The sequence below is a fragment of the Haemaphysalis longicornis genome, unplaced genomic scaffold (genome assembly GCF_048455015.1).
Source record: "Haemaphysalis longicornis isolate Haplotype H1 unplaced genomic scaffold, Haemaphysalis longicornis Haplotype H1 scaffold_2, whole genome shotgun sequence".
NCBI lineage: Eukaryota > Metazoa > Arthropoda > Arachnida > Ixodida > Ixodidae > Haemaphysalis > Haemaphysalis longicornis.
Genome location: NW_027526295.1, coordinates 125551863 through 125568940, shown reverse-complemented (window position 1 = coordinate 125568940; position 17078 = coordinate 125551863). Strand labels below are relative to the sequence as shown.

Sequence of the window (17078 nt, the reverse complement as noted above, 5' to 3'; positions counted from 1 at the left end):
TGCTGCACGCCCGCCACCCGCGCATTTACTTTACAGTATTTTCGGGGGTGTCAAGTAGGGCTGCTATTTTTAGCTTCGGAAGCCGCCCATAAGCAAATTATAATGGTACTTGTACTTCAGTCCTCGCCGCGGGGTCGCGTGAAAGTCTCCGCGGCGTCACATCTTGCGCGAAGGTGTGCTCGATGCATTTCCAGACTCCTTGTTTGGGCCATATGGTGACGTCGTCCGCGAACAGTAGTCACAAACTCCAGCCGTCTGTTCTGTGTGGAGGACAGGTGTTTCTATATTAAGTGAAACATAACGGCGGAAGACCACAATTTAACCGGTATCTTTCGGCCATGCCTGCCTGAACCTGACCCGAAGACCCTAGTGCTGACCTTTGCCTTCTGATTGTATGAGGACAACGTCTCAATATAGCAGTGGCACCGCGATTAGCCTCCGTGAGGGTACAATGAAAGTCAGAGTGCAGGACATTATTGGGAGCCTTTTTGTTCTCACAGAAGGCCGAACGCGACTTTTCCGCTTTGGTTTGAATATCGCGAAAAGACACTTTTATTATGAAGAAGGAACACGGTCCGGCTACTTGCTCCGCTTTCTTGAAATTGGTTGCAATCATGGGATAAAGAAAGTCACTTTCCCATGACTTTAGCATCATGTTTCATCCGCATTACTCTATTACCTCAATAAAAAAGGGTAGCTGTGCATGCAGCTTATAGCATTTTAAGAAGCACATTCGCCTTTATGAAACGTGAGAAGGGAGTTTTTACGACGTTGGTGCAATAGTCAGGCTGATTTCCTGCTTTCTAGGGGCTGGTTCAGCCGGGTGTAGAGCATCTGTCCCTACTTTCAAGTCCTCTGTCCCTTTCCGTGAATGTATGGACGATTCTCAACTAGCAGTACCTCAGTTGTCCACGCGAAAACCGCGTTCTATTCCAACCAGTGACCCTCCTAAAATATCCTTGGGTCTGGCAGTCACGGAATTATTTGGGCTGAGACGGGACGACGGACGCATCGTAAGGCAGTCCAAAATTTTAGCGTTCCCCAAGTAAAGAAAAGGCTGCCCCGTTCTATGAAAACTGCCCAAAAAAGGGGGTTTTGTCTGTCTCCGGACCGACCATGCGACTTCTAGAGAGCTGCAGCAGACCGTGGTCTGGAGCGGTACACGCGACTACTGTGTGCTGTTGCCTCGGATATGCCTGTTAATGGAATTGACGTTTCCTTGCAAAAGCGGGTGAAATTGCCTAGCCATGCTTCTCATGCTGCAGTCACCAGAGTGCAGTCTTGTTTAAATGATAATAGGCAGAGAAGACAAGTACTGAGTAGCTATGTTAAGTCCACTGATGAATCTGCCTGTGCTCGTACGGGCATCTAAGTCGCATTAAGATGATGCGTGCAGTGCACACCTCTCTATCGCTACGTATTTGTACTTTGGGTGTTAGCCGTAATCATAAGAAAGATACACAAGAACAAATGCGCGCCCTTCGTCGCCTATGCGCGTATTCTGAAGCCTAGCACAGTCATTCCACATAGCATATTACATACACTTACACACTCGTTGAACAGCGCTTTATAACTGGGAAATTCAATTCAATAAGTTAACGCGTTCAGAAGGAGGGTACGAAAGCCTGCGCAATGTGAAACAGGCGCGGAGCTCGTCCGAGGTGGCCTGCGGAATGTAAATTTGTGATGTAGTACAAAAAACCCATGTAAATGCAAATGCGGGTATTTCCCTAATCTTGATGCCTGCGCACTAAACAGAACAAGCACAATCTATCTGGACTAATTCGACTCGCCTTATTATGAAAGCTAACCAAATAAGGTCGTCTTGTGCCCAGAGCATCCCATGGTACTCGAAGCACTGAAGTTGCCGTGTTGATCTGGTTTATCTATTTCTCGCTGGTGATACAGCATTTTCTGGTCAGCCTATAAACAACATTTGTTTCAATGACTGTGTATGACAGCTCCAGTACCTTTTCTTCAGATTGGTAACCATATAGAGCAGCGTGCTCTCGACACCATGTACATACACATGCTTACCCCTACAGCATAGGGTCTGATCGATTGTTTGTGGGGTTTATTGCGCCGATGCTTCACAGGCGATGAGGCAAGCCTTAGTGGAGGGCTCCGGATTAATTTTCACCACCTAGGGGATCTTTAACGTGCGGCTAAATAGCAACATGCCGGCATTTTTTTTTCGGCTCCATCAGAAAAGCGGCTGCCGTTGCCGGAAATATAACCCGCCTCCACGTGCTCTCTAGCACAGCGCTTATCCACTGAGCCACCGCGGTGGTTACAGCATAGGGACCTTCATGACGGTAGTTATATTCCTTAAGCGACTGCCTTTTGCCGGCTTCAAGCAAATTCATATCCTCACGACGCTCTCTTTCATGTCATGTACACCACCCTCTAGTACGCTGTGTGTAATTTCTGTTCATAACCTGGCACCCTATACAACGTGGTATGGGAATGTTAGAAAACCCCGTCCTTTACTCCCAATCCTTATCCAACGTACGAGCAATGGGCGGGCGGGCTGTCCAGTACCGACCTCTCAATCCAGCGTAGCCTCGGGAGGAGGACCAGGGCAGCCGGCGCGGACCAGGGCCTCCCGGACTAGAGGAGGCCCCCCAACACGCGGGCGCCCAACTATCAGCGCCTCAATGTCGCCTTAATTAAGTTTTCACTCAGTCACTCCTCAAAAGCAGCTACTGTCACGAGCTGTTGTGTAAACCTAAAAATCTCGCTTGTCTAGGGTTGATAAAAGCTAGAATATAAAACGGGATGACAAACTCACGCGAAGCATCTTAAAGGGGACGTGAGAAGACGTTCTGCTTTAATTTATTGAGCAGCGCGGAGCGATGAGCAGAAGGCAAACAGCGGTGCAGACGGGTGAGCCATGGCAATGGTGGTGATGCGGTGTGGCCGAGTCAGGGGGATGAAACTCCGCCGTTTTCCTGTACCGTGACTGCAGCGATCCTAACGTTTGGGTGCTGTACTACATACGAGCATAAATGAACGGTGCTGTTGCATTTCGTATTTATTATCAGGTTACTTATTAATTATGGAGTTTTTAATATTGTCACGAAGCCAGAGACGACGCAGTTGTCTTGAAGGAAAACACGTCTATTGGAGCGAACTTGTGCTCCCCTAACAACTCCAATAATACACAGGCGGCGAAGCAGCAGTCAGCAAAGTGACGTACTCAAGCGAGCGTCGGAGCTCGAATGTCACGGCGTCTGCTCTGCAGGCTTTTATCTTTCGGCGCAAGTGTTTCTGGAACCGTCGATTCACATCCAGAACATTGTAGATCACAGAAGATTATTCTGGGCTAGCGACGTTAGGACGAAACAGTGTGCTTATCAGAATGTGATAGCCCGTGCGGCATGAAAGGAAAGAATGAAAGACGGGCTTCGTTTGGAACCCAGATAACACAGCCGGGAGTGGCATGGCAGTAAAAACGAACAATAAATAAACAAACCCATACATGGTTTACGTCAATATGCAAGTGAACTTAGAAGTTGCAGTTCGAGATTGCGAAAATACGAGCGCCACCCGGAGTGGAAAACGGGAACCGCACCTGTCTAATCACGGCCGGACTGGAGGAGCGGCGAGCGCGCACTTTCATACGGCCTGCGCACCCAACAAGGAAACAATACAGCAGATTCTTGGCAGAGTGAGGGCGCTTCGAACCAACCCTCTACCCTCCCAACCCTCTTCTTTTGTAGTCGACGCATCGCCTCTGGCCGAGCGAGCCGACAACGCTTGCCGCACGTGTTTTGGATCTGCCGCGGAATATCATCGGCACCAATGAATGCCTTCGCTGCTATATCTCACCAAAAAGAAGACTCGTTGTGCACTTAAGTTGCATGATTAAGAGTTTTAGCTGTATGTTTTAAATGCAGAGCATTTGTACAACTCACGATGTCACCCGTGCGTCGGCGTCCGCAGCAGCCAGCCTCCCCCTACACTATAAAAAGAAATAACAGTTACCGGCGCCTGGTTTCGATCCTACGACCCCGCGGGCGGAACGCAAGGTACATGGTGCTCTACCCACTGCGCCACAAAACCGACACAGAATGAAAGGCTACGAACGCGCCTTATGTCCTTGACTCATTCAAACTACGTCAAGAAGCTGCTGATACAACGCATTCACTACCTGTGGGCGGAACGCGAGGTACATGGTGCTCTTCCCACTGCGCCACAAAACCGACACAGAATCAAAGGCTACGAACGCGCCTTATATCCTTGACTCATTCAAAGTACGTCGTCAGCGGCGTACGTTGGCGACTCAGCGGCGTGCTAGCGGCGTGATAGCTGCGTGGTGTACACGTGATAGCACCAACCCCCAAACACTAAACGTTAACGCAATACACCCACCCCCTATGCGACGCATTTACTCGAGTCCCCCTCGCGGGGAGATGTGCCCATTTTTTGACAGTGAGCTCGCTGCCAGCGGTCCGCTCAGCCCGAGCGGAGCGTGAGCAGCAGAAACACGTTTGGCTAAGCGATACCCGTATCTCCCTCGGCGAAAAATCATTCGCGTCACTGGTCGTGCCCTGTGCGCTTGCAAACCAAGGCATCATCCGAAAGGAAAAATAAGAACTGATATTTCAGTCACCGAAAATGCCGCGTTTATTGCCTGCCTCGGCATTTTCATATAATACAGTCGCTGATAAGATATGAATGCCTCGAATATTTTTCTTCATGTGCCCCGAGTTAAAATGTTTCTTTCAATTTTTTGATTGGGCGCTTCCGAGTGATAATGTTAGGCTGTTTGACCCTATTAGACCGAAAATTTAGAAGGGGGGAAGGAGTGGCCTATTTAAATGACGCACATGTAAATTTACACGGGCCGGTATCACGTGTAGCCACGGCAGGGCTAGGGCACTGGCAAATGCGCGCGCGCTGCCGCTCTACCCCACCCGTGCTGTAGGTCAACCGGTGAGGGTTGGTCCGCAGCGCCACGAACTAGCGGCGGTGAAAGGTGGGAACTATACCCGAAGCGTAGGCCGTATGAAAGCGCGCGCCCGCCGCTCCTCCAGCACGGCCGTGGTCTAATTCGCACCGCTGAAAAGGGGCGTTTCTTGTCGCGAGCACATGTATGATACGGTCTAAGGTGTTCGAATAGCCACCTTTACCATCGTCAAGTTTCCTTCAGCGAAATAGACGCATGCATGGATTCGCGCCGTCATCACAAATCATGCTGTGCTGAGTGGTGCAGAATTCTGCATGCCACGCCGGCCAAAAATTTTTTCGGATCCTGACAGACGAAAGGTACGATGTGCATGCTGCTCATTTTGATGTTCTACGCATGCGCGGCATAGCAGGATGTGGTTGCTGCAGTAGCTATGTAATTTAATTGAGCATACACGCAGACTAGTTATTAATTACATTCCGGTTGCATCTTTTGCGTCTTGAGTTATACATGACATGCGCGGAAGATCATCTGACAATCCAATGACTGCATTAGGTACACACCTTGTTTATACGTGCGTTTTTAAATTACCGTATTTCGATTGTGTGTTTTGAATTTTGGCTCGAGTGTGTTGACGTTATGCAGAAAATTATATTTGTAGCATCCTATAAATAACTAAAAGAACAGCGTGACCTTATCCAGAATCTTTTTCTTGCCTTTCCATTGCCTGCGTTTAGTTTATTTTCGTAGCATGCGTTATTGTTGTTGTTGTTATTAGTATTATTATTATTATCATCGGCACCATCAGCGTAATAATGTCTGAATCTGGAGGAAGGCATCTCGAGGTCCATGACTCAAAGGGAGGATCCGCGGGTTCATAGCATGTGTGGTTAGCACTATGTTAATTAACTCATGACTACATATATTACTTACACATGTGATTTTACACGGGCGCTATTTAAATTACTGCATCTCAATTGCGTGTTTAGCGTTGTGACTTCCCATGAATCCACGGCAGGAGTAATTGGTAGCAATTAATACTCAAACTAAGCAATTACTGTATTTTTTAATAATAATCATAATTATAACAATTCGAATATTTATAATTTACAAGTTTTGGAATTCAATTCTTCAATTTCATGCTTTGATTTTCACCTTTAAGTAAAATTACGATATATTCGGAAGAATGCAGTTACTACTATAAGCCGATAAACAATTGGAAAACGAAGGCATACCGTGTCCCAATATTTAATTACAGGTTTACTGCAGGGCCCGAGAAATACGTGATGATTACGCAGTGCGGGAGAGTATATATGCATAAATAATTGTTTATAGGTCCTAATGTGGGATGACTGCTCTTGCCTCAATAAATATATATTGGGTTAGAAGGAAAGCTGGGCCATTGCCACCGAACATTATGATCACACTCATAGAATTCTCGTTTCTGAATAATAAAACCAGGTTTGAATTTAAACGTCGATGTTCATGCTTCAAGATTGATGTTGTCACAAGTCGTTCTTGTAGGAAAAAACAAATTGAGAAACGAAGATTTGAAATATATCAAATACGCTTCATTTCGAAAACAAGTTTCACTCAAAACTATTTCATGTGCCCCTCAAAATAGAAAGAAGCTAGCATCGATTATAACCGAAATACTACAGATGTAAACGTTGGGGTTTCTGATCCCGCGTTTGGCTCCAGTATGCGAGAAGGCAGGACCTGGCTCATTTACCACCCCGTCAGATCTACAGAAGCTGCCGGATGTGCCCTGCCCATTTTACCAGCAGAGACTGCGCGGACCCTGGACGGACAAGGCTTCTAAGATGTGCTGTGCCAACAGTTTCCATCTTTGGCGATGGGCAGACACACATCGAGAGCCCAGGTGAGATTACTGTAAATTGAACATACAACAGCACAAACTTTATTACCTGCAACATCTGTTTACAGAAATGTGCTTAATACACAATATGACTCCCTTCCCAAGTTATCATGACGCAGTATTTCGGAGATTCTCCCGCAGATTACACTAACAATACCAATGCATGGTGCACAGAGCAACCATGAATTCGCCGGCACAATTTTGCTGCTAAATATAACTAGCTAGGTAAAAAAATTAGCCTTAAACTTAAACTAGTACATAACTAAACACTGAAAATATGTGAACAGTGATTTTTCCATTATACAAGGTTTATGCCTTTTTAAATGCTCTGAGCCACACATAAGTGGTGTAATAGTTTTTCGCATGAATGCTGTAGGTGTTAGATAGGAAAATAATTATAAGTTTTTAATGTGAAGCCTAATACCACCTTTATGCATGTCACACTAAAATCTGTGCAATTTTACTCTTTTCACAGGCCCGCGAATACCACTACAATGCCAGCTCACAGTGACGATGGCCAAGTTGAAGATGAACCCACGTGTAAACAAATTGTTTTACTTTATGAGCTCTTTAAAAATTATCACTTAAATTGCTAATGCGTGTTTAGTAATGCAGTCTCATTTAGCACCTCCAGGGTTAATTTTAAGCCTACCAGGGTCCCTGAGCGAACAAGAAGTGTGAATCAACTGACATTAAAATAGTACAACACTAAATACTGACAATATGCGAACGGTAAGGTTTTATTTATACAACGCTTATGCCTTTTTAAATGCCATGAGCCACCTTTAGGCGGCGTGATAATTTTTTGCATGAATGCTCTACGTGTTATAAAAGAAATTATTTGTAATTGTTTGATGTGGCGCTTAATACCAATTTTAAGAACGTCACTCTAAAGTCTGTGATATTTTACACTCTTTTCACAGGCTCTCATCGGCCAGCCAAAAAAGCAGGATGTCCGGTGACAGCGCCGATGAACAAGCCCAACAGACTAAGCCTTGATGTAGACAAATTATTTACTTTTTAAGCTCTTTAAAACCATTCCACAAACTTTTGTCGTACAGTTAGCGTTTTAATGTTACAAATCATTTAACATATCTTAACATGCACTGTTATGGCAGCTCAGGAAGCTCGTTCATTGCTAGAAGACGAGAACAAGAGCGGTGAACTACTTAAAGGCAAGAGAAGACGAGCGCTTCTCTGATTCCTTTCTTGCTTGTGCAGAGAAAATAATAGAGTTTAGTAGAAAAACTAAACTCTATTATTTTCTCTGAAAAAAAAAAGTCTATCAATTCGTTATTTTTTCTTAAACATACAATTTTCAACGCATAATCAATAATGTTAAGAAGTAGCATGCTAACGATTACTGATAGTTAGCCGGCACTTGTTTTTCATTATGAATATTTCTCTATTACGTATGCATTAGGTTTTAAATAGGCCATTATTAAGCTTAATACCCAGCAATGTGCTGATGGGAGGCCTGCTCCTAATGCCTCAAGTTTGAATAAGGGAAGCATCTAGAACTAAATATAAGCAACTGATTACTTCTATCACAGATAATTAAAATATGTTAATTTTAGAGGCGGCTCAAAGTTTTAGTGCGTTTAAAAATCATCGTCGCATTTCGGAAAGATACAGTAGGATTGAGCTTTTATTTATAATTGTTTCAGGTTCTATGCCAGCGGGTCGACAACACAAGACATCTAGGTGCTCGCCCCGGACAGCCACAAAAATCGACAACCTGCAGAAGATAAACGCAAGGCTTCGGAAGGCAATGTCAAGAACTGGCAAGAAAAAGTTGGAAAGACTTCCAAGTCAGACGTCTTGAATGCTATCAGGCCCTACGTCAGCAAGAAATTCTTTAGATTGCTTGAGGCGCAAGTGAAAAGTAATGGTGTAAAACACAGAGGAAGGAGCTGGTCGCGCGAGTACCACCAGTTCGCTTTAAACTTCTACTTTCATGGTCCCAAAGCGTACAGACATTTGTCAACACTGCTTGACATGCCAACTGTGAGGTTGCTAAAACAGTGGTTGTCAAATATTCCAATGACTCCCGGACTTATTCCAACCGTTATTGAAGCCCTCGAAGGAGCTACTCGGGATTGGCCTTTAACGGATCGTGAGTGTACATTAATATTTGACGAAATGTCTTTGAAGGAAAATCTTCAGTACGATGCAAGGCATGACATTGTGATGGGATTTTCCGATAGTGGAACGCAAAGAACACCGGCCGTGGCAAATTCAACGCTCGTGATATTTGTTGCAAGAATTTAAAAAACGTGGATTCAACCTGTTGCTTACACAGTATCAAGGACCAAGACGCCCGCAGATACTCTTCATGATTTAGTCATAACGTTAATCAAGCAGCTGCAAGGGATCCAGTTGTTTGTGAAGGCGCCCGTCTGTGACCAGGGTGGGAGCAACATCACCGTGGCAAATAAGCTAGGTGTGACGTCTGAAGAGCCGATTTTTGTGCTTGAAGGCCGTAAGATTTATTTCGTATATGGCACGCCACACTTACTCAAATGCACAAGGAATAATCGCCGCGCACCTCACAAGCTTCATGTCGAGCAAGAAATTGTGGATTTAGCTTTCATTACGCAACTATACGAAAGCTCGCATCCTCTTAAACTAAAATTGTCAAAGAAACTAACCGACAACCACATTTACTGGAAGCCTTTCAATAACATGACAGTTAAATATGTCACCGAGGTGATGAGCGAATCGGTCTCAGTGGCACTTGACGTGTTCATTGCTCTTGGCGAGTTACCGACACTCGCAAAACAGACAGCTGATTTTCTCGAGAAGATCGGTAAGTTGTTCGACGGTCTCAACAGCTCTTCTGTGAAACAGAACGGTGACAAGTTGCGTTATGCCATTTCGGAAGGGTCCGAACACCTAGCCTTTTTCGGGAGTGCCTGTCATGGGTTGAAAGCTGGAAATTTGAAGCGTTTCGTCAACGACACACAGTTGAAGCATGGAAGGTCACCATAAAGGCTATCCTTCTCCTCTGGGACGACATCTTTCAAGATTTTGATTTTCGTGTTCTGTTGACTTGCTGGTTACAGCAAGACCCCCTGGAGAGTCTTTTCGGGTTGCTTAGGTTGAAGCATGGCTCCAATGACAATCCAAATGGGCTTCCGTTCACATCAGGTCTCAAACACATTTCTGTTGGCCAACTGGTTACGCTTTTTTCCGAAGAAAACTGTGAACAGGATCGCAGCACTGTGTTGGCACAAATGTCCATCACAACCAAACCGTTAACGCGCAACATGACAGTGGAACGGCACGAAGGCAGGCGGACGGCGCGGGCCAAAGCCCTGGCCCGGAAGCTGGAGGAGGACCCCCAGGTCCGGTACGTGGACGCCTCAATCCCAAAACACGGACCAAAGGCCGTGGTGGCCATAGCGGACATCGATGAGCTGAAGACCTACGTGTCGGTGAAGACTACGGACCCGACCGTGACAGAAGAGGTAGCCATAGCGCTGGCCCTAGCCATGCCGGAGGTCAGCACGGTGGTTACCGACTCCAAGAAAGCGTACGCAAGCTATCGGAAGAGGATCATCTCCTCTGCTGCAGCAACTATACTGGAGAGACATCCCACAACACCGGGACGAGTCACCGAGCTCGTGTGGGTCCCGGCTCACTCGCTCGTGGAAGGCAACGTCACCGCCGACCACTATGCCCGAGAACTAGCCATCCGGGCCGAGGAAAAGCAACCACACCCCGTCACGAGTTATAAGGAGATCGTCCGCGTATACAAAGAAAGTAGAACGAGGCTTCCGAAGCCACACAAGCAACTAAGCAGACGGCAGCAGACAATATTGCGCCGCTTACAGGCAGGGTCGCTCGCACACCCGGCGCTTCTGCACAAAATGTACCCTGCAGAACACGACAACACATGTCCGTTCTGCCGGGGAGACATCACTCCCGCGAACATTATTGGGGAGTGCAAAAAACTCAAGACACCCCCCCTACACCCTTCCCCCTTCCCCCAATTCCAACCGCTCGAGCGATGGGAGACCTTACTGTCCAGCTCTGACCTCGCCATTCAGAAACAGCTGGTGGCTCGAGGAGAAGAATTACTGGACATATATGGGTCCCGCGAATAGGGAACCACCCCATCTGGTGCCTGCGCGCACCATTATTAATTTGAAGCTCCGTTAAAGTTGTTCACTCACTCACTCAGAGCGACCTCCCTCACTGGCTACTACTTTTGATGCAGCATCAACAGTTGATATCCTTCCTGATGAGGAACAGCCAGCTAGCCATGATATAGTAGAAGATAAGGTTCTCTACTAAGTTGGGGGATATATTGTGCGGCAATTTTTGTTAAAGAGGCCTCCGCACTGTGTGTGTAGCGGTCTTTTGAAGAATGTCGATGGCCAGCCTCTCACCAATATTTTCCAATGTTGAAGGCAAATAACATCTCCCCAGATTTATTTGGAAATATAACAGTGCCTTCTGAAGATTGCTTCCAAGGCCTTAAGGTCGTGGAAGCTTGCTTTTTGGAGCATATCGGTGTTGTGGCGCACCTGCCTAACGTTAATCGAGTTTTGGCACGCATTTTGTACGGTTATGTAAAAAGGCAAGAATTCTGCACTGAAGAGCGCAAGGAAGCCTTTGCGCACCTTGTTGCGATGATTCGCCTGTTGTGGCACATACGTTTTGTTAATATTTCCTTGGCGAAGCAACGCAGCAGAAAATCTGCTGGTGCACGGAACATGCGAAAAGTTTTGTAATTGTTAGTATTTCGTTTGTATAATGTGTCACTATTTTTTGCCTCGGAATGTGTGTACAAATTATTTGCTTGTATTTTCTTTTACCCTTAAACAAAGCAGATATGTCCCGCTGAAGAATGCATAAACCCTTTGTGGTATTTTCACAGGTCACCTTGTAGTGGCTTCAATATTTTGTATATTTTTGCTTAAATTTTTATAAAAAAATTGCTCCAGAATAGAAAATGTGACAATGTCCAACTCAGGTGCCTTAGGATTCTTCTATCCACTTCCAATAGCTCTTTTACGTCTTAGGTGTGCGGGTATACCTCAATGTCTTGTCCCACTCACGGGATGATTTTATATCGGAGTAAGTGCTGTGAATTTCTGTATAGGTTTTGCTGTTTCTCTTCTGTAAAAAGCCTTCGTAAATAATGTATATGCACTGGATTGATACCTAGTTATTAGCATGCCGGCATGTGGCGCACCCTTTTGCATGCGACTAAAACCGTAAAATATTCATGTTGTGTTTTTACTGTACGGTGGTACGTTTCGTCGATAAAACATTTACAAAAAATCTGCTCTTTATTCTTTTCTAGTGTGTGTGTACAAGTACAGAGAAGCAAAGTCGCGCTTACAATAAGGTGTGCAAAAATAAGTGGATGCGCAAAAGCTTATTAATCTGAACGCAACCATTTCCCTTTCCGTCATGTGGTGGGTTGCGCAACCAGAAGGTCGCGCGCTCGCACATTGAATATATTCCACTCGCCTCTGCTCCCATCTCTGCTCCCAAAGAAGTTCTCATCAGTACCACGTATACTGACACCACGACAAGGCCCTTTGGAACTACCAAAAGGTGCAGCAGTAAATAATTATTCAGACGATCCAGGCTAGTCGCACCCCTATGGTAGCCTGCCGACGAAAATTGCGGAAATAGTTTTCTCTTATACCTAACCCTGTGATACCTCTAAGCTCTAGCGATAATTCACTCCTGATATTCCCTGCCAGTGGCATCATTGTTCAAGATTTTTGCACCACTATCAAACTGTAGCAATAAATGCACAATATGATATAACACACGCAACGCCGATGCGATGAAAGCGTAAGTGAGCGCACACTTGGAACAGTTCGGGCGGAAGATTGGATTCCCCGCTTTTAATTTATTTCTCCCGCTGGTGCGCTGCGGAATATCTTGAAGCCCTGAGTAGAAGGCGAGGATTCAAGAAGGAGCATGGGAATGCAGTTGAGAATAAAAGTAGTACTTGTCGATGGCAGAGTGTAATGCTAGAGACACAAAAAGCCTTTAATGGTACTGCGGTGATAAAGGCGCCGAGCGAAAGCATACGCACCTCGCGCTGTGCAGATGTCGCTGCTGGCGACAAACGTTTATTATAAATGAGACTATTCTCAACGACTCCGCGCTACACGTGACCTGCACTTTATACAATGCGTGAATGAGCTGGGACCCATTCAGGGATTGTTAGATCCATGGGGGAAAGGATGTTAAAGCGTGACATACTGAGCTTCCTCCGTTATCAGTACCAGAACGTCCTACGACGGTCCGACACATGATGTGACGGCTGCATTTGGTATATATGGGATGAGTCATCCAGAAGGAAGGCAGTACTCGGAACGTCGGCGGGCACTCCAGGGGGCTATTCCAGAAGGCCCGAGATAGCTAGCTCCCGAGTTTCCATCTGCTGAACTAAAGAAAATAGTAAAAGCGGAGTGTTCGACTAACCTCCAGCAAAACTGGCGCTATCGCACTTAGCCTGCTTGGAATATCCAGCGCGCCGGGTTGAGGCCGCTCACGTTGAAAAAGCACGCCTTGCGCAAACATCCGAGCGCAGCGCCGTCTAGAATGAAGTTGCATAATGCACTCCGTTGCGCAAAAGTAGATAACCCCGCTATTTATTTTACAACTCGAGCCTGGCTTCAGCCTTCTTTCAAAGCTCCGCCTTCTGTAAACGGCGTGCAGCGACTCCGATTTTCTCTGTGTCGGCTCTTACACTGAATCGTCCTTGCTACGTAGTTTGAGGGTAGCTCCAGTGGAGCTTAGCGCAAGTAAATGAAGGAGTTCCCTGTATCGAAAAGAACGCGCCCTTCTTCCGATTCTGTCAAATGTGAGCGACTGTTTACGTCCGCACGGTGGGTGTTGTATCAGAACTCGTCCCGATTTGGCATGCCATGAGCGGGTTTCAACCTATTACGAGTGCGTTTTAAACGTTAAAGGTGTGCCATCTGTCGTCGATTTTGTTTTTGCTGTGTATGAATACGGCTCCCGTGGAAAAATCTTGTTTTTCTTGGCTGCTCCTTTCGTTCGGGCTAGAGCGAATTCTTCGTTGAGGCCGAACAGAGCACCACAGTGGCAGCATTTACTAACGGTGGCCCGGGGACCACGTTCATTGTTTGCTGCTTAGCTTGTTACGTAGCATCAAATGCAAGTGACTTGGTGGCTGCGACGCTACCCCACCGACGAAGTCGTCGCCGTGGTTTGGTGGTGCTTTGGTCGCTCTGCCGCGCCCAGGAATGGGCTGAGTGTGCTTGACACGCCAACTAGGAGAAAACTCGAGATTGATATTGCACGGCCGTGTGGAACTCGTGATGCTCGCGATGGCGGCTGCAGCGACGTGGTTTATTGTTCATGGTCGGAGTAGCAGGCATATTTCTAGCCCGACAGATCTTTTTCTTTACCGGAGGAGGAATTTCGAGGTCGTTTTCGTTTCTCGCAAAAAGCTGTGCGTTGGCTGTGTAGTCGTCTGGCGACAGGCCCCCATTTGCGACGACTTTAAGGTGGCTTTCGCTACATGAACACCGGGGAGGAAGTGTTGTGTGCGGTGCAGTTTTCCGCAAAAGGCGGCTTTCGTGGGGGCGTTGATAACGACCGCACTATCGACCGCCACCAGTAGACAGTCAGCGCGGTGTATGCGCATTATGATCACTTAGAAATGTTTCCCTGACCTCGCCGTTTTTAGGCGGTTAGCCTAGCATGGCTTTGTAGGTTCGACAACGCGCCTACCCTTCCGCAGCCGGAGCGTGCACTTCAATTCTCGTCCGCTCACAAAGATGTTTCGAATGAGGCGTTGCATGACTGTGCTTCCCTTTATCGTCACGTCGCCAGACCGATTCCATTGATGCGCTGCGTGTCGCACGCTTCTGGTGAAAAATTTACTGGCCAGATAGTATACAATCGGCGGAGCGTATCTATTATCAGAGACGATCTCTGCGCATCTCGAGTTTTGTTCAGCGTCATTTTCGTCTGGCGGGAAAAAGAGCATGCAAAGCGAGTGAAGGGGAGAGTTAAGACCTAAAGTAACAGCGTGACGCCTGGAGGAGGGCCAGCGGGAGCGGGAAGAGGGCGAAGGAAGAGTGGGTGGTGAGGAATCGAGTCAATGCAAACAACCACCGACAGTATAGAGCTGCGTCGTCAAGGTCGGTGAAGAGCAAAGCAAAATAGAGCGAACAAATTTGGAAAGTTGTCGTTGTTGCTATTCCTGTCTTCGTAGCACATGCCCAATTTGCCGATGGGCCCACACTTGGGAGCTTCGAGGAGCTTATCTGTCCGGTGTTCAAAGTTATCAAAACTGTGAATTGGAAAACCAAAAGTTGAAGAATAGTGCGGGCGGCGTGACATCTCAACGGAAAATCACGTGAATAGGACAGCTGCACCTGAGGCCCGCAGAACCCCGATTGCAGGGTGGCTGTGGCATGTGCCAGTCTTGCTTACGTGATTCAACCAGAAATTAAAGAGAACGAGCTGACGCCAACGCAGTACAGCAAAAAGAAGCCGGTCGAAGGAATTCGTGCCAAAAGAGAACAAAATGAAAGCTAGGAAAAAGACGAAAATACAATGTATCGCTAAGAAGTCAATCAGTATCCTTACCAGACATAACGTTACCAGACATAACTATCCCAAGAAAACTTCGTATTGAAAAGCAGACTGAGGATTTTGCAACGTAAACCCGATCAATAGTTATTTTGAATGTGGTGTGTGTATGGCTAGTGGGCCACAGTCACATCATTGCATTCGTCTCCACGAACGGCAGAAACTGCTTCTTAGGAGAACAAATTTCAATCTAAAAGGTCATATCAAAGCATAAAAACAATATTTCATTTTTTTAGCGGAACAGAGAATTATGAAATAACAGCGAAATAAAGTAAAGTAATTCGATTCGCTTTGCTGTAGTAGCCACCAATGCAACAGTGGAACGAGAGAAGCCCCTGAAAAGTGCCACCACACCCCAAACGCGTTTCTTTCTTCGCGCTTCCCTGGGCCGGTTTCGTCACCTGAATAATCAGCAAACGGCATGAATCGCATATTTCGAGAATTTTATCTCCGCCCTAAAACATTACCATCGGGTTACGTGAGCGTAGCTAGAGCTCGTGCCCCCCGAGTTTCGCTTAATCGCGGACCTACCCCCAATCCCCTTGCCACCCATTGGGCAGTGGATGGCTTGTCTGTCCGATCCGCACCTTGGACACCAGCAAGAACTGGCAAGGGGGCCTGGACTGCTAGTCTCAGCCTGGGTATCCCGTAGAAGAGACGCCCTCCACCGGGCCATCGCCCTGCCATCGGAACGTACGTTCAATAAGTGTTTATGCAATCTCTCTCGTTCCTCTTCTTCTCCGCTTCGCCTATATACCTATATGTATTCTCCATTAACGTAACCATGCTTGTTTTTTTAAATAGCACGCTCTCAGTGCTCCTGTAGGCCTCAATACATGTCTTTAACACACGTTTGTAAGACAAAAGCGACAACACTTTCACTAGGCACCCGCCTTCTTGGTGCCTAGGGCAGATGGGTCGCAATGGTGCCGAGGCGTGTTCTGGACTCGCACTCCGCATGTCTATAGTTCCAATCCCAGACCCGAAGGTCCCAGACTTTTGCTGCGTGGCATTCTTTGCCGACTACTCCCACATCCAGGACCGTGTAACGCTCTGCATTTCCAAGATAATGCAAATTTAGCGGAAGTGACCCGCCCAATTGTATTATAGTGCAAATGACGATAGTTGGCCGGACAGAATCTCGAAAAACAAAAATGAGGAAAATCAAAAGCATTAAGATTTCACAAAAAGGATCTGACAAAATAACAATCATGAGTCTAACAGATGCCCCAAAAAACTGAACACTAAACGAGAAATGTCTGCAAAATAATGTTCAAAACGCCAATACAAATAGCGAAAATGGCGAACCGTGTATCGCGTATCGTCGTGCATTTCCACAAAAATTCAGATTCGGCTGAAGTGAAACGTGTAATTGTTACGATAGCGTAAATGAAGATGATTCGTCAGCCCTAATCCTGAAAACACAAGAAACAAAAAAATTGGCCCGGTGAAATTTCCACAAACATAATCTCACGATATTCGAATTCTGCATCTAATACATCTCAACTAAAAAAGGGAACGTCGAAACAAAAAAGTCCGCAAGAGAACATTGGAAATACGAATAGAAAAACAGCCTAAATGGATTAACCTTTTAGTACTAATTCATCTTGGAATGAAAAAAACATAATTTTCGAAGTAAACGCACTTCATCTCTATAATGCTACAAATTTACATCATAGACGAAGA

At 46.3% G+C, this 17078-nt stretch overlaps 1 pseudogene; it reads left to right on the top strand.

The window, feature by feature from the left end:
* The first annotated feature begins 5171 nt into the window (after positions 1 to 5171).
* Positions 5172 to 16022, top strand: LOC144168276 (uncharacterized; annotated as a pseudogene).
* The last annotated feature ends 1056 nt before the right edge of the window (positions 16023 to 17078 follow it).